At 38.1% G+C, this 24,348-nt stretch overlaps 1 protein-coding gene across 1 annotated transcript in view; it reads left to right on the forward strand.

Annotated features, from left to right (window-relative positions):
• Nucleotides 1-6,929: 6,929 nt before the first annotated feature.
• BCHE (butyrylcholinesterase) overlaps nucleotides 6,930-24,348 on the forward strand; it is a 45,357-nt gene continuing 27,938 nt past the window's right edge. Inside the window, exon 1 of the mRNA XM_069864490.1 lies at nucleotides 6,930-7,083. The gene's annotated coding sequence lies outside the window, so the exon portion shown is untranslated. The remainder of the gene's footprint in view (nucleotides 7,084-24,348) is intronic.

The following is a 24,348-nucleotide window of genomic DNA, read 5'->3' on the forward strand; positions in this document are numbered from 1 at the left end:
ATAATGTACATGCCTAATTCTGCCCACGGGTCTGAAATTGGAGCTGTCTTCAAAGGACTCAAAAAGCGCAGTTGATTATAACCCAGACCATAATCTGAACATTTTACTGTAAATTTAATGTTTACTTATAAACCAGGTACTAGTCTGGAGATATGGAAACTACGTTTGCTACCTCAAAAAATATAATGAGTTTCCACTGCATCCTGCACACATATTTTGCTGTGTCTTATGAACTGAACAGGATGATAGACGTGTTTGTCAGTTTTTTTTCTGAGGCAAGAAAACAGCAATAAAGAAAACTGTCATTTCTCCTATTATAAAAAATTTAAGGTTTCATAACATCAGTTTAAAATAATAAAAAAGAAGAAATCTAGTACCCAAGCACTAAAATGAATTAGGAACACGCTATATTACTTTCAAAATTATTCTCCTTATAAAACATTGCCAATCAAACCTCAAAACATTTGTTAATTTCAGAAACAAGAAAAAGATGTTTCACATTGCTCATTTGTGCATGCACACATTTCTTGTCTTAAAAGTTAATTTGTAATTATTGTGAGTTTCATAGCAATTTGGAGGTAAGGTGCAGAGGCAGCTTTGTACATCATTGTAAGTACCTTTTATTCAGACGCAGCATCTGTTGCTGTAGCTAAGCTCTAAATACATACATATTTTTAGGTAATGTTTTCTCATCCATAGCAAGGCTTAATTTGTTTTCATGTTTCGGATCTCATATTATTTAAAATATCAGGCAATTGCATTACTAATCTTGCAGGTAACAACCGGTCTTTCTACCCAAAGTGAATGTAAAAGCCACACGTCTGTTCTTGCAAATAGCCTCCTGCTAACCTCATCCAAACTTCTCAAAGATACTGCTGTAAATGTTGTGCTGCCCATTTTGCTCTCACTCACTGAATATCTTAAAATAAATAAATAAACATGTAATAGGACCTTACAAAGTGATCATTAACACTTAATAGCCTTAAAATGTATTTTCCTTCCTACAGAGAATGTAAAAGTCTATTCTGTAATGAACAGCAAAGGAAGTGTAATGAAGGTACAAGCAAGGAAGGAGTTTCCAGAGACATTTGGTATCTACAACAGATATCTGCTCAATTCAATATCTAATTGCTAATTCAATGTCTAATTGCTCAGTATCACATTATGTACTTGTCTGCAAAATACAGCAGTCAGCTCAAATGGCTTTTGCACGGGCTTCTTAATGGCACAGTTCCCTTCCTAGCCATCTCACTAACTGTAATTATTACAGATGCCATCTGGAATATTGAACAGATATAAGCAGCCGCCTACCACCTGCAAAATGTTTTGTTGTCTTCCTAGCAGTCCTGGGACCTTTTTTGAGACACTGACTCTGCTCCTGCCGAGTCACTGTGAGGAAACCACATCACCTAGCTAGCATGCCAAACACATCAATTTGTTATTACCCTTCCAAGACTGTATGAGGCAAGGCAACACTTTAGTCTGTCCTCCATGAGGTCTGGAGAGTGCATCACCCCCATGACATGGTGCATGACCCACCGTTGCTCTCAAATGAAAGTTTAATAAGTACTATTTTCTCTCCATTATTGTGGCTAGAACATTATGTCCTCATAAAAAAATTGCAGTGTAAGATTCAAGTTCACACTGGTCAGCCAATTTATATTATAAATTCATTATGCTAAAACATTTTAAAACTTTAAGACAGCTCAGTTAGTCTTGGGCCTGTTTCAAGGAAAATTATGCAACCTCCTACAAGCAGGAAACATTTTCAAGGTCTGCGTTATACTTTCCAAACATTAGAAGGCATTTAAAAGGAGCACAAAGTATAAGCACTGCAGGTAAAGCAAGGCAAAAAAATGTTCACAATTTGCTGAGCATCAGTATGTTTAGATATATCTGGTAGTCTCTGTGTAGCAATTTATGCTACAGCAGCCACAGCATAGAAACTGCTTCTGTATCCAATTTAAAAACATGAATGTTCCATCCTTACCCTAGAGCTTAAAGACAATTTACAGAAGTAGGGCAGTATGAAGTATTGCTACAATAAATTGTTGTTTTACTTCCCTTTTATAGCAAAAATTAGGGGAACACTGCAACTGTTGTCAAGTCTTAAAATATGTTTGCAATAAAATAAAAGCCATTGGGTTTCTTCAATTTCGATGGTTTTCTTCATTATTCAAAGGCTTCTTTAAATCTTTCATAGATTCAGATGTGATTTTTTTTAAAAGAAACACATAATCCTTCAGAAATTAATCTAAGTTTCTGGCTACTGCAAAAGAGGGTACTGATGGTCCTTCTGCATTTTCCTCATTGAAGGAGAAGGTATTTTAATCCTTATAAAATTGCTTATTTGTTCCCTTATATCAGTAGAATTTTGATTAGATTATAAAATGATTTTATGGAAATAAGCCTCTAGTATCGAGGAAAAGAAAAACACCTCGTAGTTAGGCACCATGAATTCATTTGAAGTCCATCCTAGTGACTGATTTGTGTTTCTGTTGGCTTAGACATGAATGATATGTCTAGTTCAGAGAAAGCTACTGTCTCTCTCATGACAGAAAACTTCCTTTGTAATGTGCAAGGATCCAAGATACAATGAATTAATATAACCAAGAACAATTAACTTGATGTTAAATAATATGTAAATACATTGGGCTACTATCTTTCCATTACCTCCATACCATCCTTTACTTAAGAAAAATAGAGTGGGTCTAAAATTTATTTAAACAATAACCAGCTCTTCATTGCATGATTAGTCCCTCTGAAAGCAATAGAAATACCAGAATACAGGAATGAGGTTGGCAAAATTCAAGTACTTGGACTCTTTAGGGAACAGCACCTTGGCTTTAAGGAGCCTGCATTTGCTGCCTTGGGGATACCACAGACACCAGATGATTGCTGTAGAAAGAAACAAATTTCCCTCATTGACATAAAAATCTGTGCATGCAGTTACAAATTCATCTGCTGCGTTTTGTATGGTGACTAGGAACAGACAAAAGATATTTTCAAGTTGTGTAAACTAAATTAATGGAATTGGGAATCAGTGGCTTTAGTTAAAACAACCCTATAACTCCTTCAGCTTACACCAATCACACTACAAAGAGCTGAGGAGAAAGATGTCTCCTCCATGGTCTGCAAACTCTGAGCCAAAACATCCTTGGATAAAGAGAATATTCAAATTTACCTGTGAATAAACATAAGTTTAAAGCACTCCACACATGGAATAGCTGTTAATGTCCTTGTGTGAAGGACTTGAAAGTATGAGTTTTAAACAAAAAGAGGGAAAAATAAAAAAAAGGAAAGGAAAAAAAAGGAAAAAAAAAGAAAGAAAAATCAGTATAGGAGGTGAGAAATATTTGGATTTTGGTGAAGCATTTGACACTGTCTCATGAAATCTTAATTGAAAAAATAATTCAGGTCAGCTTGGCTGAAGACAATTCTGTGTGGATTGAATATTGGCTAAAATACAAGTGAAAAAAAAAATATGATAAACAGCTGTTCAACAAGATGGTTGGAAATGTCCAGTGGGGTAACTCTAACTGATTGTTAGTCTGGGTTTACTTTTTTCTAAATAATTCAGGAAGATAAAAAGACATAAATAAAATCTTAATAAAATGCACAGATTATGCTCATTCTAGAGTATTCAACATGCCAATAAGGAGAATGAAATAAAAAAGGACTGTAAAGAAACATAGATGAAGCATGGCCAAAAAATATTCACCAAGTAAAGAGAAACCCTAAAACATACAGCAAATAGGAAGATGAACAGTGTAGGAAACTGAACAGCCGTAATTAATAAGCAAGTTAGAGAATGTTACAAGAATTACAAAAATTAGAAGGCAGCTTTGCAATACAGTGTCCTTTGCACCCAACGGATACTCAGCCATGGGCTTCAAAGGATTTTGGACATGGATGGCAGTCACAAAGCAAGGATTTTCTGGAAGCTTGTTGTGGCCATTGCATACAACTATACGAAACACCCTCCCAGAACGATGTAAATTGGAAGGAGATCAGAGAAGAGGTAGACTAAAAAATTAAAGGGTTTGCGAGAAATGAAGTGGGAAGAAAAATGAAGAGAATTAAGTCGTTAGAATTTGACTAAATAAGGAATAAGCATGAAATGATTATACCTAAGTACAATTTTAACCCGTAAGGGGAATATATTATAAGAGATGAAAGACAATTGATGTAAATATCAGGAAACGCAGCATATTAAACTGTTGAATAATAGAAGAGATGGAAGTCATATGGTTTGGGACTTTTAAAAATCAGAGTGAACGCCAGCTATTGAAATGCAAAGAGTAACAAACTAACAAATCCTGTGATGCTTACAAACTAAGCTAGTATCATTGACACCAATGAAGTTTTGCTGTTATGTGAGTCACATTAAGTTAGTAGTGGGGGGCGCTTTCTGTGCCTTTAGTTTATCCTCAGGTAAATTCAGTCAGTGACTTCTTGGATTTATGCTTGTCTGAAAACACATTCAGAATCGGTCCCAATTCACACTCAAATGAAGTTCAGGCTTGGATACATGCACGAATTATAAATGCCTGAAATGAATCAGATTAAGGATTAAGGCTGGTTAAAATGAAGAATTAACTAAAAATGAAATGGAAAACATACATAAACCATAGACTGTAAAATGTTTTGACATTCTTCAAAAGTGAAATTCTGTATTTCGCACACTTTTATTATGCACTTAAAAGCATGAATATGTTTTATTCCTTGCCAGGTTTGTTATTCTACTTGGAAAACATTTATTCTGTTTCTTGTTTACACTGAATTTACAATTAATGTAACTGTTTTGGCTGAGCAACAACAACCTTGACTTGTTTAGGCAATGTTTTAGCATGCCAGCACATCTTGTGTAAAAACATAACATGAACACAGTTCTCAGAATTAAGCTAGTTAATAATTACCATACAAACTAGTCCAGGATCAAAAGTGCTAGCAAAATCTATTGAAGTGCATGTAGACTGTATTTCTAAGTTAGAATACTGAAAACCAGGGCACTCTTAATGTGTATAGAATAAGTCTAATATCCATAGATGAAATATCATGGCCTCAGTGAACATTTCTCATAGAGTAATAATATGAATAAGTAAGTAACTGCAGCAGTCTACTTCTATGAAATAATAACACCATTGGAAATAGTGAAGTGTTTCTTAGGTGTAATAATATTTACAAGTTACATAAACCAGGTTATGTTCTTTTAAATACTGTAAAAAAAACCAGAATCCCCAACTCAGAAACTTCAGTTGGGTCATCTAATGAGTTTCTCAACATAAATCCCCTTTTCCTGGTCTAGGTTTTCTCTGAGAGCGTGCTCATTTCTTTGCTTAGAAATCACATGCACCCATCAGCTTCAGCCAGGACTCTGCTCCTGAGAGACTCCTTTTTTGCCCCTTAGCTCTTTTTAGCACAATATCACTGAAAGCTAAAAATGAATCTGCATTTTTACATCTTAAACGTACATACCTTTAATTAAAACACCCTGATTGGATGTGCTGGTACTGAACAAGGTTGTCCTCAAGCAGGAAAATTCATGTGTGGGCATGGTCAGATTCTGTGTAGTCCTACCGACTATGTTTAGGATGCAGCTCTACTTGCTACAGCAAAGCACAATCTTGCAATGCAGAGAAAAGACTTATCTGCTTTCACCGTGCTCTGTGAAGGATCCTAGAAGAGCAGGCATCAATTAAGACCTAGCAGCACAGATCTAAAACTGGAAAACAAATTGGTAGCACCTGGATGCCAACAACTTTCTCCTTCGAAAGGCTCATAGTCTGTATCACCCACACTACCTCTTACCACCAAAATTTCTGGTGTTACCAATTAATCATTAGTATAACCCCAATTAGCTAAATGTGGTGATGGTGTGGCTGTGCCTACTTCTACTGCAAACAACCCTTTGTAGTCTACTACTGATGGAAGTGTGGCTCCAGTCTCTCCAGCTTAGGACATGATCACATTTGAACCTTTTAAGATATTAAATGTTTCAGTTCATTGATTTGAGACCATAATAGAATCCTCTTTAACTTGGAAATACTCATGTGAGTAGCTGGAGCAAGTCAAATATTATCTGCAGCTTAACTTCCTTATGTAGTTTCAAATGGCCAAAACCCAGGACATAAATAGTTCAGATTGAAGCATTTATAATGCAGATGACAAATACATGCAGGACTGAGGGTACAAACAAGTGATAACTTAAGACTGACAATGTTGCAGATTTGTTAAGAACTGAAAAACTGAAGTCTCTTCAACTTGACTTATTTTTCAGACATTTCATTTCTGGAGTAAAAATTACTTTTTTAAATTTGATTAAAATATTAATAGAAAATACTGTTTGAAAAAAACCCACACAAAAACCTACCAGCAACTGTTTTCTTTTTTCATCAGAAAATTGCCAGTGGAAAAGAAAACAGTTCAATGCCACAGCTGCTAGCTGACCAGAAGGCAGAGCCCCTTCTCACTCCCAAGCATTGAATTAACATCCCACACTCCCACAGCCCAGTGAAATAAAATATGAAAACTTGATAATTAAGTTGGTTTGCTACCCTAATGTTACATTAGACTTTAATGTTTCTTTATTTCTAATGAAAGCAATGTGGCATCTAGTGCACTGCGCTCAAATGATAAATCAACCTTGTGAGTTAAAACTGCAAAATGTTAAAGAAAAAAACCTAAATCTAAGTGTACTTGTTCTAGGTCTTGGAAAGAGTTTCAAAGCAAAAAAAATACCTCTAGTCCTATCAGCAACTATAAAAACAAACTGTAATAGGCAAAGGTCTCAGCAAAGTGGGAAATGCACAGATGTGTAAACAAAGCTCAGCAGAAATGTGTGTATTTCCTTCAGTTGTCTGCCAAAGCGTCATTACTTCAGCACATTATTTATATATGAAAAGTAGCATATCTTTTGAGTCATGTGGTATTCCTGGCTCCTTAATCTGATGTTCATCTGATGGTAAATAAACCAGTAATTGTGGATATAAGTAGTTTGGCTACTTGGTAGTCGGTTCTTGACCTAAGAAAGCTCTTTTATTCAAAGAAAGAAGCAGCAAAACGGGAAAATCAGCTTTTAAGGTTGGTCTTTTCTCTTTCCTTTTCAGGTAAAATAATGTTAAAACCAGAAGAGGTGAAAGTGCTGATTTGATCAGACAGGGAAATTTGAATAGGTAAACAAATCTCTGCGGCTTTCCCTCCACCATTTCCATGTTAACTTGTTACCAGCATCATGGATCTGATGATTTCATGGGCAGATGATGAGACCCACACCAGCCGAACCCACCAGGTCTGTGGTAAGGGGCTCTGGGCACTCTGGTGTCCCTTAGTCTGGAACTCTAGACTGTCCACTCTGTGGCTACCGGTCATGTACCAATTGCCACTGGCATGGGACCAAAACAGCTGCAGGGTGTTCAAAACTCCAGTCAGCTGTGAAAATCCTGAAGTGTGGTTCTGGGAAAACAAACTGGATTGCACCCAGATCCTGGAAGAGACTACTAGACCTATCTTGTCCTGTGCTTAGAGCTGTGCACAGAGAATGGATGAAAGATTCTGAGAAGGAAACTGGGTGTCCTTCACCAAGGGAGCCCCAAAAGAGAATTAACTAATTGCTGATGGCTAAAATTGACATGCTGTTGGTCCTTTCTGTACTCTTTACTGCTGAAAATGCGAAATGTGCTCTAGGAGAATAAATAAGCAGTTAAACATATTTCATTACTTTACTATACAGTTTACTACTAAATAATATCATCTTGAATAACCACAAAGAGAGTATATAGACACCTCTGTGTCACACTGGGAAAAGGCACTGGGTGATTCTACAATATGTGCAGACACATGGGAATGCAACATAAAGAGATGGTTTGTACCCAGCTTTTGTGGTATCACCCTTATGCAAAGGAGACCGATGTGGGAATTAGCAGTTCTATGGAGGAGTTAAAAAACACCATCTAAATCTATCATGGCCAAAGAAGCAAATATCATCCTTAAAATTGCACCTTAATACTGGAGTGAGAATTAGTACTAGGTTGAGCAAACTGAGTAAAATAAAATTATACATCAGTGAAGAATGAAACTGCATGTAGTCTTTTCTCTTTTAAGTGCTAGTGGGAAAATGAGGTGGAATTAAAGTGTTCTAAATGTCAGTTGCTTGCATCTCCTAGATCCCCATGGGAATATTCCAATTGTCAAAATCCAGCCATAATAAATGCACATGAAATTACACCACAGTTTGTAGCTATTTCTCTCTGGTTGATAATTCTGTCAGATTTCTTTTGCTTTTGTGCAAAGCTTGTTATAAACAGAAGAAATAGAGTAAATGCTTCCCAGCTGATTTCCTGCTACTCCACTGGCACGTAACTGTTGGCACCAAGCTTGATACTTCAAATGTATTTTTCTTTGCACTGCAGTTGTGCCATGAGATTAGCAAAACTCTGTCACTGAACTTTACCGTCACTTGATGGTGCCTTTGCAAAGGTCTGTTTGCTTCTGCTTGGGCGAGCTGGGTGCTTCCTGCGCTGGGGAAGCTCCTCCTGCATGAGGAGGCTGGTTGCAGAAAATTCTTGGACACAGCTCGTCAAGGCGCTGCTGATATCCTGGGGCTTTCACAGTTACAAATTACAGTTATTAATGTAATGTGCCTGACAGCTCGCTGCTGGCAGCCAAGTACTGAGGAGTGGCTACTCCTTCTTCTTCAGCTTCCACATGACACACGAGCTGTGCCCCCCTCCCATTTCTTTCCCTGCTGATCCCAAGGCCACCTGCAGGAACAAGAGAAGTGCTGGGGCACTGGTGAAGTTAATAATTATCTGATAGAGTAGTGAGGTCAATCCTGTAGGTAACTAAGCTAATTCACACATGTGCTCCTGCAGTACTTCTTGGTTAAATCTTTTTATTCTTCCTCCTGAGGTTAATCATAGAATCATAGAGTCACCAGGTTGGAAGAGACCCACCGGATCATCGAGTCCAACCATTCCTATCAAACACTAAACTATGCCCCTTAGCACCTCGTCCACCCGTCCCTTAAACACCTCCAGGGAAGGTGAATAACCCACCTCCCTGGGCAGCCTGTTCCAGTGCCCAATGACCCTTTCTGTGAAGAATTTTTTCCTAATGTCCAGCCTAAACCTCCCCTGGCAGAGCTTGAGGCCATTCCCTCTTGTCCTGTGCCCTGTCCCTTGGGAGAAGAGGCCATCACCCTCCTCTCTACAACCTCCTTTCAGGTAGTTGTAGAGAGCAATGAGGTCTCCCCTCAGCCTCCTCCTCTCCAGGCTAATCAACCCCAGCTCTCTCAGCAGTTCCTCATAAGGCCTGTTCTCCAGCCCCTTCACCAGCTTTGTTGCTCTTCTCTGGACTCGCTCCAGAGCCTCAACATCCTTCTTGTGGTGAGGGGCCCAGAACTGAACACAGGATTCAAGGAGCGGTCTCACCAGTGCCAAGTACAGAGGGAGAATAACCTCCTTGGACCTGCTGGTCACACCGTTTCTGATCCAAGCCAAGATGCCATTGGCCTTCTTGGCCACCTGGGCCACTGCTGGCTCATGTTCAGTCACTGTCAACCAACACCCCCAGGTCCCTCTCCTCCAGGCAGCTTTCTAGACAGACTTCTCCCAGTCTGTAGCACTGCATAGGGTTGTTGTGCCCCAAGTGCAGGACCCAGCATTTGGCCTTGTTAAACCTCATGCCATTGGACTCTGCCCAGCGGTCCAGCCTGTTCAGATCCCTTTGCAGAGCCTCCCTACCCTCCAGCAGATCGACACTTCCACCCAGCTTAGTGTCGTCCGCAAACTTGCTAAGGGTGCACTCAATGCCTTCATCCAGGTCATTGATGAAGACATTGAACAGGGCTGGACCCAGCACCGAGCCCTGGGGAACCCCACTTGTCACTGGCCTCCAGCTGGATTTCACACCATTTCCCACCACTCTCTGGGCCCGGCCAGCCAACCAGTTTTCCACCAGGAGAGTGTGCGCCTGTCCAGGCCAGAGGTGACAGTTTCTGAAGCAGAACGCTGTGAGAAACTGTGTCAAAGGCTTTACTGAAGAAGGAAGACCAGATCCACAGCCTTTCCCTCATCCAGCAGCTGAGTCACTTTGTCATAGAAGGCGATCAGGTTAGTCTGGCAAGACCCGCCTTTTGTAAACCCGTGTTGACTGGGCCTGATCACTCGGTTCTCTTGCATGTGCTTCATGATAGCACTCAAGATCACCTTTTTATACATTTTATACATTTGCTTCTGGACAGTTTGCATGTGTATTCAGGTCTTTGGATCCTGGAGGTGTCAGACTGGTCTGCTAGGCTGCCCCAAGCTCCCTAGGCTCCTCATTTCTACAAACTTTGCATAAACATCTCTGCACTTCTATCATAACTTGCATGCTTGTTTTAGTGAGCAACAGCGCTAAATCATTGCACTTCTAAGAATTCTGAAAAATCAACTCCCCAGGCTTTCCCAGCTGTAAAAACTTTCAGAAAGGTTTTTCTTCCCTTTCTAGTTCTATTTTTCTCTGGGAGAATTATGACTGCTATACAGCAATTTCCTTCCATGTTTTTAAAGTGACTGATATTAATTTGGATATATTTTCCCCTGAAAATCCTTTCAGTCAATGTGGAAGCACTCAAAAGCAGCTTTCTGAAGAGAAAAATTATGTGAAGAGGTTTCCACTGAGAGATGTATGTGTGTATGTGTGTGCATGGATGTGTGCTGTGGACAGGGAACAAATGTGGTTGCCTCTTGCCTTGAGACAAAGCAGTTTACTTTGCACCTAGCAGAGGAGAATACTGGTGCAAAGCTGCAGTGAGAAGGAAACCAGAGAAAAAGAGTGTGGGTATCTAATTCCTCCTGTCCCAGTGCCACGCAAAGAAGCTGCATCTGTAGACCAACTAGTGATGGTGCTGAATTCCCACCTCACAAATAATGGACAAATTAGCTCTTGATACTCACTCCAGGTCATCCCAGCCCTATTTTGCACCCTCTGCTCTGCTTTTGTTTCCTTTGCTTCTTTATCCATGTTCACAGAGTTTCAAACCAAGTCGTGTACTTGAAGACATGCAGTAGAATTTGACTGCTGCGGTTGATCTAGGGTAGTTTCATTGGAATAACTGTTTAGAAATAAGACACGAAGTGTAAAATATTTATGTACTTTCCAGTAATGATGCCTATATTTCTAATCCCTCTGTGTCAAGAGTGATGCTTTCAAATAGGGGCAGGGTGGACAAGGTTTACTTGAATGATAAGGAGAAAGTAAATTCTTTGCTATTCCCTAGAATTCTGAGAGGCTAAAACAGGTTGACTTACCTTAGAAAAATTATGAAGCTGATGCAGATATTTCCTTAACATAAATATCCAAGAGGGGGAAATGTAATAGGAAATTGTGACATTTGTAATAAAATTAGTTTTTTACACATTTATGCTTGAAATGGGAGTAAGATTTCTAATCATAACTGATTGAGATTGTTAAATGTTCTTACATTAGGAGTAAAGTGGGCAAGAAACCACAAGATCATGCTTAATCAAGCAATGAATGAAATTATATATAATGGTTTCTTAAAACAGTAGAGGTCTAGATATTATAAGCAGGAATTTTGCTGCAAAGAAAATTATTTTTGTTAAACAACATGTTCAGAAGGGAAGAAAGTGGGCAGAAGCTATCAGCCTGCTCCAGAAAACAGATGCTTTTGGGATTATTATGGTTAGTATGCCTTCTATCTTAATTAAACTGTGTTCCTATCACCTAAGTTATGCTGAGGAATGTAAAGAAACTGAGATGCCTCATTTCTAACACAATAAACCGGTGTCCTTAGCCTCACCTTAATTGACATATTTGAGAAAAAGAGAAAGGCAAAGGTGATACCGTGAAATCTATATGTATTTAAAATATTGTGACCTTATTGTTTTAATTTTGTAGATATCCTTATCAATGCAGATTAGGGAAATTTTCCAAATACCTTTCTAGGTGGATATTGACTCTTGATTTCCATCAGTTCTCCAACAGGAACCATCAAGATTTCAAGTCTGCTAATTGCATATTGTGAATAGAAGGAGAATGCTTTGCATGTGCTACACACAACCTGAAATGAAATACAATTATTGACTTCAGTTCTACATTATTCTCAGAAGGGAAAATGTACTGTGTAAGCTGGGAAGGCTTCCAATCACATTTTTAGAAAAATGACATATTTTAGGTGGCCTACACTAGGCAGCATTATTCATAATGCAAATGAAAATATAAAATAGCCACATATATCAATATGCATTGGCACAAGGCAACTGAATTTCTGAGATCATTGCTTCATCAATTGACAATGGAATTTAAATGTTCAACTTTGCTTTCTTCCAATTTCTTCTGCCATGATGCCTAACTATGAAATATGCCATGAAGACAACTTTTTGGCTGAACTGACTGTTAATCAATTTATGTTCTGAATTATGAGTATTCATTGTACTTAATATTTTTATCTTGATATATGTGTAGAGCATAATTGAGTCAGATTTCTCTAACCAGTGTGACCATGGCAGCTTTTCAGCTTTTGAGTTGCTGCACAGTTAAAAGACTTTTGCCAATTTTGCTGGTCAAATAGAGGAGCAGAACCATGCGTAAAACTGCTTTTACACTTTCGAAAGTCTATTGCTTAGAAGGCATTTCTGTTGTGCTTCTGAATGTTTTTCATGTTTTCTATAGCGTGATTGAAACTGAATTAAAAACCAAGAGGATATGAAATAACAACAAGCTATTTAATTGGACTTCTTCTATTTGCTAGCAGTTGCTTGCAACACCTTGACAATTTTTGGCTTCTTACCTACTGGGATATGAGTTGTATACCATTTACTTACATGCTGAACTCCTACATACATCTATGGTATGTCTTAAACCTTTAAGACAGAGTTTACTTGGGATTTAATGAATATTTTTGATATTGAATGTCATTCATTCAGATGTAATAGCAACATTTTCCAGAGCTGCGGCATGGTTCACTTTTTTTTTTCCTCCAGTATACAAGGGAAAAATATGTTCTAGCTTCCTTGCAGAGCTTCAGATTCACTGAATGTTTTAACAGAAATGCTGTCTTTGTTCTGATTTATGAGCACTCAAAAGCAACAGAGCTTCTCCCTTAGGGACATTTCTACTGATGTGTAACCATATCGAGATTTAGCTTCCTCAACCATATCGAGATTTAGCTTCCTCTTTGTGTGCTCAGATAGTCTTGTGGATGTTGTTACAAATAACGGCATATGGACTCTGGAGCTTGATCTAAAGCAAGTACGGGTATTTATTGCTATAGAAAAGTTTAGATTATTTGCTGAGTAAGCTAGTACTTTTTGCATTATGCTGGGGATTGAAAGTGACAAAAATCAGTCCCAGCAGCAAGTCTTGGGGCACTCCATATTAACCTCTCTATATGTCAAGAATTAGATCTTTTTCTTCTCCTTTGTTTTCTCTGTCTCATGAATAGTTTTTAATCCATGGCAGAAATTTCCATCTTACCTTACAGATCTGTGGGACAAGGTTTTCAGCTTTTTCAAATGGGGAGTGTTTGGTGGGGAATGAGGGTGGTAGGTGCCTTATTTTATGACTGTAAATGTTCTGCAGTTAACTCCATCTAAAACACCGGACTAGACAGTGTTGCTTCTCAATAATTTAAAGAGAAGGAAATCTGAAAATGTCTATCTTCTTTCTGAGGGGACATATTTAGATGTTAGCTAAATAGGTGCACAGAAGCAGGCTCTGAGTGCTACTATGATTATCAGTTGCTAAAAATCTGGTTGTATTCTTTGGGAAACTATTTCGGGAAAGAAAGTAACTGCATCACATATCATCTGCAACTAAAGTGTGATCCACAAGCCAGGACAGTATCAGATCCCCACTGGGAATTGAATAACTTGAGTTGTGTTCCAAGTGTTAGAGCTTTCCTGATCTGGTGCTTTCCCACCAAGGTGCATGAAAGAAGAGGAACTTTTTCCCCTTTTTACTTTTAAGTGGAGCTAAAAGCTATTTTCTCTTGGAGTACTTTAAGGGAAGATAGAAGACTGTGTGTTACATCAGTGGAGGAGGAATGTACACAATCTGAAAAGCTACTCCAGCACCAAGCAAAAGCATAGTTGAAGAAATGTACTAAAAGGTTTAGGAGTATTTAGAAGAGAATACACAGTCAAAAATTTAGTGATGTGGAAGTTAAAATTCAACTAAATGATGTCCAAATGCAGCTCTGAGTTATTTTGTTTAGGTTAAAAATTTGGCATCCTGGTACAGTTTTGTGATGTGGCATGGTCTTGTCTCTTGTTTCACAAACACCTAAAACTGACCTTATCTAATCATGTAGTTTTATGAGGGAAAGTATATGGATCCAGCCTTGTATATTATGCCAGTTTTCTTTATACTATCCTAAAGGAACAGTTTTTCACACCTCATATACTTATGCAATGAATCTTGTCTCCAGATGCTGGAAAGGCCAAATGTTTACAAGGTTGCAAAAAGTGCTTGGACAAACTCAAGGAAAGAAAATCTTTAGGTGGTAATAAGATACAAAAACATGACCTCTTCTTGAGATTCAGTTATTTGCTAGCTGGGTTTTACATGTATCATTACTTGTTTAGGCCACTCTTCTACTTGGCTTTGGCAAACTTCCCTGGCACTTGTTTATTTACCTCTGGTCAGATTTGGCACGGACATCTTTACACATTCTTCTTATGTAAATTTTCTGTTACTTAATGGAAGATGTTAATACTTTTCTGCAGCTAACATTTCTTCAGTCATATATAGTGGAAAAGTAATTTTGAGTCACACAACCGTCTGAGGTGATTAGTTCTGTAAGAAAAAACCTGCTCAGTTTACTGATGATTTACTTAGAAACTGTGTCATAGGGAACCTGAAACAATTTAGTGTGTTTAGAATACAGTGAGGAAAGAAAATCTCACGTATAAACTATCAAAAAGTGTAATCTGAAAAACATTCTGAAGAAATTATAGCCTAGTCCAGCATATCAGGGGCACTCTTAAGATTGAAATGGTTAGCCTAGTGCCATTAGCATTGAGGTTTCAACTGCAAATAGACTTACTCTAAGGTGTTTTCCAAGGTTTCTCCACAGTACACTCCTCATTTTTGAAATAGCATATGGTTTTGAAGAACTGAAATGGTCTATGCTGGGGTGGGAAGTTCAGCAGTGAATGTAAGCTGCAGTGATGATCGTTAACATCTTGTTCATTGGAAATTGCACTGAGTGTGTCATCAGCTCTCAGATGAGCTTTGCAGTGTTTGTATCCTAACCTGTGCAGATGGATTTTCTTTTTTTTTTTCATGTACACTGCCAGTTGTTTACAAAGTGAGCCAAAGTCCTATGAAAAATAGTGGGCTGTATAATCGAGAGGAAAGTTATCTGGGAGACTTGTTTTCATTCTAATTTTCTGGGGGTTTAGGGTCTTCCCAGATGAATAACAGCTATCAGGCGAGCACAGTAGCACAGCTCTGTGATCATGCATATTGCTTAAGGGCAACAGCACAACCTGGTGGTTTATGGTTATTCTAATGCATCAGATCAGGTGTCTGCACGAGAAAACACAGGACTTTCCCTTCCCTAGAAATCAACTCATTGCCTGTAGAAAACTGAAGCTGTTTTTCGTTAATTCATTTGTAAGATACCATATTACTGGAGGTTTTCAAAATAAATAGAAAAAAATAGATTGCAAGGGCATATGCAAAAAGATAAATTAATAGGTCTCTTTCTTTCCAGCATCTACGATTCTCAAACCTCAAGGCACTGTTGTGACGAGATATTTCATGTGGTTTTGTGCTGTATATGTCTGAATATTTGGTTCCAAGCTAATAGCTAGAGGCATATAACTAAAAAGAAAAGCCTGCAAAATGCACTGTGCAAAATTTGAAAAAAAAAGATAAAAGAAAAGTGTGTGCGGAAAAAATACAAGTTTGCCCTGCTTGGTTTTTCTATTATGACAAAGCCAGGCAAAGTATATAATACATTTACATAGACTGAATATTCAAACACCGATAATAATATTTGTTCCTTTCTTCCATGTCTTCAGGATATGTGACGTTGGTCAGAGTATATTTTCTGATGTGGCAGGGAAATTAAGTGGGTGCCAAATGTGCTCAGACAGAATTTTCGAATAAAATTAATTACATTTTCTATTTTGCTTTATTCTGAAGAACGGGCTGTATTATTACTAGCAATGCAGCTGGCATTGGTGTTGATGCTGAACAAAATTCTTGTAAACTACATATTCAGTTCATTTACTGATCATATAGAACAGGACAGAAGCCACTAGTGATATCGAGAAAGGCAGTGCCTGTCCAACGTGGGGGCTGATCCTGAGACTGCAAGACTTTTTCATCTTCAGGCTGCGTCCAAAACACAGGCATCTCAGTCCTGTTTAACTGGGTAGAAAGAACCTTTTATATCAGGCTGTGTGGGTTTGGATTTGTGGGAAAAGGTAGACAGGCTAATAAATGCAGTAGGCATTGGCACATTGCATCATGAAGGAGCCAGTCCTTCCTACTAACAACACTACAGTAATTCCAGAAGTATTGTATAGAACACTCCATGCATTAACAGCTCCATTCATACTGACTTTTTTTGTATGCCACGTCAAAGATTTGTAGTAAATGAGTTAATGTGAGCCAAGATCAGGCTTTTTCCATGCAACTTTGATGCACCACAGGGACAACACGAGCTAGCAGGAAGATGCTTGAACTACAAGTTTGAATGACTTGTCCTCACTGCCTATGCTCAACCTAACACTTATCTTTACTGCTGTTGAGATGCCAGGTCCTGCCAAAACCTCCAGGTTTCATCTCTGGTGACCTTATCTCGGACAAACACCTCCCTGCCTTCCTCAGTGCAGTTTGGAGAAGCTCTAAATCTATCTGATAAACTTGAATCCCCATTGCCCATGCGCCAGTTGCATAGCACAAACTAAATTCCTAGTGTCCAGACACCTATTGCTGAAACATCTCTCTCAGCATTAGCTTAAAATCATTTGCATGTTGACACACTGGGGTCACTTAAGCCCAAAAGGACAGTGATTTTGGAAGCACAGAAAAGAGCTGGATCCATTCAGTTACATTCCCTTTGGTCAAACATCTTGTTTCCTGTCTGCTCTGGTAATATTATCTCAGCAGCATTTGATAAATTTTATCCCTTGCCAATCTTCCCTTGAAATAGTTTCCAGGTTCCTCTATAAAGCAATCTCATTCAGCCCCTCTTCCTATTACATGAACCAATACTTAATTCTTGTACAGATTTTTATTGATTATTTTTCTTAGTGTTATTTTATTTTGCTGCTTTATGGCTGCTGTTAACATTTATTAGAAAAACTGGTTTTTATACTCTGCATGTAAGAACATTGCTGCACACTTTTTGGCAGCACTGAGACTAGCTGACTGAAAACAGGAGGAGGGGAATAAAAAGCGGAGGAGAGAGAAGGCAGTATAAGAGAGGTAGCAAACTGCTTTTCAGTTTTCACTTAGTTTAATCCTAAACACTGGCAAATGCCCTTTCACTGGTGAAGACAGTTCATATTTGATGTAAGTACAAGTGTGTTTAATCAGAAAGGCAACACCATAGGCACTTGCATTTCTTTGTGCGACATTTAAAATCTTCAATGTTTTCATCAAATGGTGATGGGATTTTTTTGCATGAACATAAAAATTAAAATCACTTGAATGTTTTCACTGAGCAAGTCTTCGACATTGCTCTTTATTCCTCCAGCGGCACTGGGAAATAGGCTGACATTTTATTAAAGCTCTGTTCCTGCAGGATAGGAAATAAAAAAGGCAAACCATGTAAAACTCATTCAGCAGCACCTACCTGACTACCTGTGGGTTTTCTTCAATGCGCTTGGGTTACTGCTTTGGCAAAAATGAAGGCACATGGTTTTGTGCCATGATATTCCATCTGTGCATTCTGAATAAATTTCCCAACCAAATCCTCACTGCAACCTTTATTATGATTAATTATTGTGAGCAGAAGATTCACAGATGTGCTAGTGGCTCCAGTAAGAGGCACTGGCAGCTCCTGAGCAGACTGCTCTGAAGTGACTTTCCTTCCCCATGGTATGTATACCAGCTCTGAAGCCCAAGAGTATTCTGCAGTAACTTCTCTTGATTATTGCCTATGGCGACTTTTAGAAAACACAAACTCTAAATCCCAAAGGCTGACTTCTGTTTATTGTGGAAAAATGGATGGAAATGCTGCTTTTATTTAAGTTTACCATCAAAAATATCTTCAATTTTTAGCAATAGATTGAGAGAAATCCTACCACACTGCAGCTCTAAAACAAACTAAGAAGGATAGTGTCATGTTCTGTGTGTTTCCCTGCAATTCAGTCTTCCTTATGACCTCGGGCACATCTTTAATGTCACAATATCCTTGGGTCTGATAACTTAAATAGAAAGTCTTTCAGACTGCAGACTATCTTTGTGCATTTTTTACTTCAGGTAAAAGGGAGAGAATGAGCAGAGAATCGTAACATTCCTGCAACTGCTAAAAATGCCTCTTCTCCCCAACCAAGATCCGCGGGGTCTGCCCATGGTGTCATGTTCTCTATCAATGCACTGAAGGTTTCCTTTTCTCTTTCAACCTGCTGCAACCTCTGCCAAGGGAAAACAGACCTAAAGATTGAGTTTGATGTTCAAACCCTGCTACATTGGAGAGGGAAAGGGACTGGGAAAAGTCAGTGTTTTTTTCAGACTTGTATGATTTCCTTGGTGCATACAAAGGTGAAAGGAAGAAAAGGTAAGTTTATAGGGTGGATTAATCCATCAGGAATCTGCATGGGGCAGAATAATCACGAGCAGAATGTATTGTTAATAAACTGACCAAGATTACTGACGAAGAACAATTCCAACATATAAAATAATATTTTTGATTAATGTTTTAAGGATACTGTTGGAATCAAAATTCCTTTAATATTTTGATTCATATCATGGAACTTCTCATTGAGTATAATATTTTGACCACCATATTACTTTTATGATATACATAATATACAGACACATAGCAAGATTCGAGTGAATTTACCGTACTTTACCACTAAGCCACCTGTTCTGACAACGCAGTATTTCAAGCAGATGGCACCGTGATGAATTACTCGATATTCACCAATCACAGTATCTTCCTGTAAAAATTGTACAGATGTTTATAATAAGATTTTCATGATTACACAACACTCGCACACCCACAGAACGAAGGGGCCCTCTGTCAATAAGTCACTCAGCCTGAGAAGTTTGCTTCACTGATGGGACTACAACAGTGCTCAGCAGTGCCTGTACTTTCATAAGCCTAATGGTCACTGGGCATTACCCTGTGGCAGAGGTCAGTGTGTGCTTATGCGAACTGTGCTGCAGTAGTAACAAAATAAGCACAACCTCTTCCAGGGTCATCTCTTTTTCCAGAAGTTATATTTTTTTTCATGAAACACACAGGCACAGAGATCAAATCAACTGAGAGTTATAGAAAATAAAGGAAAAATGGCTGTGGAATATTTTGGGGCTTGCCCTAATGCAGTCATAGCAAGGAAAGATAAAATGTGTCCTAATGTTGACCAGCTGATAGTGTTTTCCTCCTACTTGAGTGAAGTTATTGGAAATGTGTGGTCCATCACTCTTTGTTGCACGTGAGCTGTAGCAACCTCTCAAACTTCCTGTCTTATGGGCTTCAGACCCACGCAGAGCAATGGCAGAACACCAGTGGATCTCAAATGTTATCTCATGACAAACACCTAATTATTTCCACTAAAATCCATAGCTGTGACATGATCGGGTGCTGTGACCCATTTACTGGAGAGTGGACTAAGCCACACTGAACTTGTTTCCTCTATAACATCCCACCCGCAGGTCTCAGCAGGTCTTGATGTAAGGCTTAATTCTTTCATTCCTATTTTCAAGATGTTGGATCAAATCGAAATCTGAAAAAATGCAGTGGGTTAAGCTAAACCTGTGAACATCTCTATGGTATTTTTCATTAGAGATGTGTATCTCTCCTGTGGATGCAGAAACTGAAAGATGGAGGATCCTGTTAGCGGAGGCCTATAACAGAGAGTAAGAATTGGGAAAACTGGGAATTGAGAAGAGTTCCTGCCTTCCAGATATAAATTCTACTTAGCAGATTGAAATGAGCTTGTTTATCCATCAAACAATGTAATTATTCAAACAGTTTGTGTATGAGAGGACGTGTTATTATTATTGTGAACATGGCTTTTGGTAGGTGATTATCAGGAACCGAACTTGATTATTCAGATATCATTACACAATTTGAAACAATTAGAATTTTACTATCTATAGGAAAGAGAAAAGGAATCAGGAATGGTAAATGGCTATATTGTCAATTAATTAATCTTCTGCAGCAATCTCTAAAACCTAACTCATGATTTAATTACCTTTACCTTGTTCACACGTCATTTCAGCTTTTTGCTGACACTCCATTTTGCCTGTTTTCTTACAAGCTAAACACCAGGTTATAACAATATCATACAAGACTTAGTGTGTATACATTAATAATTTTTATTTTCTTTATTGAGTCTGAATCCTATGTGAGAAAAACTAGTGAGTTACATAAGAGTACCGTAAGTAATTAGGAGTGAGTGAACATTCAAAGGAATTAATAATAATAACTTTATCTTCTAACTGGCTATATATTCTCACTGAATCTGGTTTCTCCAAGAATTTTACAAAAGTACAGACCATAACTGTGCTAATAACGAGGAAATTATACCAACTTGTAATCAGAGTAATAAGGAAAAAGGTACAGCAGATCATAATTGAACCACTAAGAGGACAATATAATCATGTTTAATGGCTTATATGAGTATTAGTGTCTTCTGCATACTTAATAAATTGGTACCCATTTTCATGGTATGTATCTAAGATGCCTTCCCTAATATTATCAAATTACCCTTCAGATCTGTTATTGGTAGCTAGTCCTGGAAGCTCCTCTGGAGTTTCTTTGAATTACTGAATTTCAGACGGGTCTGACCATCAGCAACAATCACCAGCAGCAACATTTAAGCACTCTCCAGGTTTATTTAGGCTGACCCTGTTTTACATTCCTGGACATACAGAGGTGTTCCATGCAGTACCAAGTGTGAGATTTGCAAAAGAACTATATAAAGAGGAGAAAGGTGTAACTTCTCAGGGTCACTGTATTTGGGCAACTACTGTGGAAAAATGCTCTGCAAGCAGGGTATACTCCACTCAAAAGTAAAGGCAGTGATTAATTTCCTAATATACACAATAAAATGACATGAATACAAGCCCCAAAGCTGAGAATTAGTAGTTCCTTGCTGCTGCTGAGCTCCTGTCTTCTGGTTTTTTTACCTGAAGATTTCACAGTGTGCAGCTTTCGTGATTTTCCCTGTGAGTCCTTGAGCTGCTAACTGTCCCCATCTCAGCAATCTTAACCCTGTCTGCAATTTCACCTTTCCTATCTTGTACAGCTTGAGTTTTGTTGTTTTCCTCACAGCTTTTTCTCACAATGTAGCAGTTTTCTCAGAGGTTTGAGCCAAGGTCACACAGGTGCTCAATACGAAAACTCAGCTGGGGATCAGAGATAGATGAGAGCCCCCCTCCCTTCCACCTCGAAGGAGCCTACCTGGGCTGGAGTTTAAATAAAACCTCCCAACATTTTCATACAAAAAGTATTTCATACAGTTCATCTATAATTTTACTTTTGATTTTTCATCTCAGCAACTGAATAAGAAGCTATGTTATTTTTACATTCTGTTAGCATGTAAATAGTTCCTCGCACGTGCACACACTTTATAGATGATATTCTTTAATTTGAAGTGACATTTGCAAAATTTTTCATCTAGTTGTCCTTACAAGAGCCCAGGTGCTCTATGTGAGACTGTGGAGGGCTTGTAAGGGTACGATCAAATCTGGTGAATGGGCTTCTTAAAGTGCAATTAGACCTTGAAAACTCAGAGGACATCTTGGAACAGAGGCATGTGTTTTCCATTAGGAATGTCTGAGCTATGTCTTTTCCCAAACAGTTTTATCTCTCATAGATTTCTCAGCCCTATTAGGTAAGTCCTGAATATAACCCAGAATGTACATAATTTAGGATATTCATAAGAGTAAACACCTGCATATGCTTAGGCAATATCCTGAATAATAATGAACTAAATCATAACAAAAATATTTGATATTTCTATAGAACATATTGTTTAAATTCTCTAAGCTTTTTAGCTACTAAATGTCAATCTTTCCTAGAGCCGGGCTTTGCTTTCATTTCTTAAGAGACTTGGATACCTCTTCTATCTTAATTTCTATGCAGAGTGACATCTTTTCGTATGTACACATTAAATAATGAAAAGATGCTTTTGTGGTGGTAACTTTTAAGAACGTTGCCTTAAATAGAAATTTACATAACCTCAACCCCACCCCCCCACCCCCCAGCTCTGAACATTATAGCTAGCTACAAAGATAGGGATATTTAGAAGTACCAGTATATCTATGTGTGTACATATGTATGCGTAACAACTCTTATAAACACACTGATATATATGGTGTTACATCTGCATGTTTGTACCTCCTTTCCTTTCAAGATTCCAGAGAGAGACTGAGAAAATGACCACTCCACACAGAATTACTAAAGGCATTATATGTATTTAATCTCTAATATTCTCACAGGTACTTTTAGTAAGCTAAGTAATAACTTAAATAGGTGTTTCCTCGCACAGCACACAGTTGTGAAACTTTAATTTATATGTTAATTTTTTAATTAAAGGAAAAAAGTAGAAGAGAGCTTAGTTTTCTTAGAAGTATAGCATAATAGTTTAACATTAGACTAAAGGATAATAGTTGCAAAGTATAACAGTCTAAAGAGTCTGTCCTAATACCCTGCTTCCCTGAAAATATCCAGGTGGCCTCGACACTGAACTCAGTGTTTCCTACCACCTGAGAAACAGCCTGAGACTGTTGATTCACTTATCCCAGGGTCACCTTGTCAGAGTCCATAGAAACTCTACATTTTGCATTTAATAATTCTGTCTGCCTCAAAGCAGGAGGCTGTTTCAGGTGCCTTGATCACTGTAAAGCGAAGTAGAGAAGAGCAAGGAGAGAGAAAAGAAGTGATGGTGACAGCAGATATAGGGCAACTTGGCCAATGCTGGAAAATGGATGAAGCCAGTAAGAGCATTTTTAGTGTTTTGAGTCTCCTGCTGTTTCTTTACTGTTAAAGGCAGTGATGAGAATTAAGAATACAATGGTTTGGTATAAGCATCGGAAATACTTTATTTAAAAATGGCCACTAACTAGATTTGGGGCTTATAATTCATTCCTCTGATGGAAATGAAGCAAATTTGTGTCACCTGGCCACATTTGCAAACGGGTTGAAGAAGCATTAGAGAAAAAGCAAATGTGCAAAGAACACTGAAAACTGCCTTATTTTAAAAAGCATAACTTAGCATTTCCTGCAGGAAACTGCACATGGAAAATTTTGATCAACAAGAGCTGCCACTAGAATTGATTCTGAATCAATCCTATTTTGTTATTAAATAGATTTATTTACATTAGTGTGCTAACGATTTTATCGAAGAACTCTGAATACTCAACTAGCAATTATATTGGACATCCATGTTGAAAACTTAGGGTTTTAAAACCTGGTTTAGATTTAGCCTGGGACATATTGTCTCCTATGGACATGTCCCTAAAATATTCCTATCAAATGTCTGATCCCAAAGGTAGACTGTAAAATTACCAGGAGAAACTGCTTTCTTGAGCTTTTCTCTATTAAAATACTATTTCACATGCTAGCTTTTAAAAATCATTGGTAGTCTCCATGTTAAGGTCTATAAACTTCATAGTTAATGTTTTATTTCTGCTTTATTCCTATTCTATGCTTTCCCAAATATTGCTTTTGTGTAATTGAAACAAGAGCTGTAGTTTGATTATTAAGCAGAGGGAAACTGATTGTCTTCAGCTTTAACAGGGGAAGCAAAGTCGCTCAGTAAAAGAAAATCTTAAATTGTGGAAATGTTGCTTTTTTCAGAGCAGAGGTAAAGAGTACTATGATGGCCTTCTGGTTTCATGTAATCACTTAGACATGTGGGTTTGCAATTTTGTAAAGGAAGGTATATATAATTTATTTATCTTCTCCACCTCTGTTCTCTGTCTTCATTTGTACCTTGAATTATTTGTAATTTAAATATCCACCTTGGATTGTGGAATATGTCCCCAGCTGCACTGTTCCCTGATGACTCTGACCTATGATTTAGTATGGATTTCCACCTGCAGTGCTGAATTCTGATGGAAAAAATGCCTAAGAGGTTCAGGCAAAACGAGGTTATCAGATGTACTAAGCAGCATGGATGATTTCCTATTTGAAGCCTAAGAAGAAGG

This window comes from Phaenicophaeus curvirostris, chromosome 10, assembly GCF_032191515.1.
Source record: "Phaenicophaeus curvirostris isolate KB17595 chromosome 10, BPBGC_Pcur_1.0, whole genome shotgun sequence".
Classification (NCBI taxonomy): domain Eukaryota; kingdom Metazoa; phylum Chordata; class Aves; order Cuculiformes; family Cuculidae; genus Phaenicophaeus; species Phaenicophaeus curvirostris.